This window comes from Limulus polyphemus, unplaced genomic scaffold (genome assembly GCF_000517525.1).
Source record: "Limulus polyphemus unplaced genomic scaffold, Limulus_polyphemus-2.1.2 Scaffold371, whole genome shotgun sequence".
NCBI classification, from domain to species: domain Eukaryota; kingdom Metazoa; phylum Arthropoda; class Merostomata; order Xiphosura; family Limulidae; genus Limulus; species Limulus polyphemus.
In genome coordinates, this window is record NW_013665981.1 from 41695 (window position 1) to 43234 (window position 1540).

At 35.0% G+C, this 1540-nt stretch overlaps 1 protein-coding gene across 3 annotated transcripts in view; it reads right to left on the minus strand.

Annotated features, from left to right (window-relative positions):
- LOC106457768 (neuroglian-like) overlaps positions 1-1540 on the minus strand; it is a 97792-nt gene that overhangs the window by 38982 nt on the left and 57270 nt on the right. The gene's annotated exons all lie outside the window — the stretch shown is intronic.

The following is a 1540-nucleotide window of genomic DNA, read 5'->3' on the forward strand; positions in this document are numbered from 1 at the left end:
GTTAACATAAATCAGTTAAATGACGAAAAATTAGGTGTCTATTTACTTGTGGCCACTCAGTGTATGAGAAAGGGTTGGCTGAAAAAGTAAAAATTAACAATAAGGATTTCTTTAAATATATTAAGGGTAAATAAAATGTTAGGATGGGAATAGGGCCCTTGAGGGATGATAAAGGAAGGCTAGTATCTGATGATTATGAGATGGCTGGGTTATCAAATTTTGCTTTTTCTTTGGTTTTTACAATGAAGATTTAAGTAGTTGCTAAATGGAAACCAGAACAAACAAGATGAATGTATTAATTCTAATCTGGTTAAGAAAAAATTGGGAAGTTTAAAAAGCAAGTTTTGAAGGAGGTTAAAGATTGGATATGTGAGCCATTTACTACTATTTTTTTCAGTCCTTGAATAGTAGCAGGTACCAGAGGATTGGAAGTTAGCTAATGTAACTCTTCTTTTTAAGGGAGGTGATAAAAATTGTCCCAGTAATTATAGACCCATTAGTCTTACATCAGTTGTGGCAAAAGTTCTGGAAAGTCTGTTAAACGATGCTTTGCAAAGTCATTTAACAAAGTTTAGAATTTTATTGGATAATCAACATGGTTTCACTAAGGGAAAAATCTTGCCTTACAAATATTTTAACATTCTTTGAAAAAAGTTACTGCTTATGTAGATGAGGGTAAGGGTGTAGATTTGGTGTATCTGGATTTTCAGAAAGCATTTAACGAGGTGCCACATAAAAGGCTTGTAAAAAAATTAGCTCTATAGGTGTGGGAGATGAGGTAGCAAATTGGATAGAAGAGTGGCTTGATGGAAGAAAGCAGAGGGTTGTTACAAATGGAGTTCAGTCAAACTGGATTAATGTCACAAGTGGGATACCTCAGGGCTCAGTCTTGGGACCTTTGCTCTTTTTGATTTACATCAATGGCATAGATGAAAGGATAGTCAATAAATTACTTAAATTTGCAGATGATATTAAGGTCTTGGGTGTTGCTAGCTGTGAAGAGGATGCTGCTGATTTACAAAAGGATTTAGATCATTTAGTGAGTTGGGCAAGTAAATGACAGATAATTTTAATTATAATAAATGTAAGATAATGCATGTGGGTTATCATAATTTGAATTATAAGTATAATTTGGATGGGAATAACCTTAATAGTGTTATGAAGGAAAGGGATCTTGGTGTAATAGTGGATCAGTCTCTAAAGCCATCCAAGCAGTCTGCTGTTGCTAATGGTAGGGAAATAGAATTTTTGGTTGTATCTATAGAAATATTGAATACAAGACTAAAGAGGTTATACTTTCATTGCACAGGTAACGGGTTAGATAGACCACATCCGGAATATTGTGATCGGTCTTGGGCTCTTACTTTAGGAAGGACATTGAATTGTTGGAAAGGGTTCAGAGAAGGGTTACTAGATGGTGCCTGGGATGGACGGGTTGTCATATGAAGGAGAGGCTGAAATCTCTCAAATTGTTTTCTCTTGAGAAAAGAAGAGTTAGAGGGGATCTGATTGAGGTGTTTAAGATTGTAAAGAGAATTGA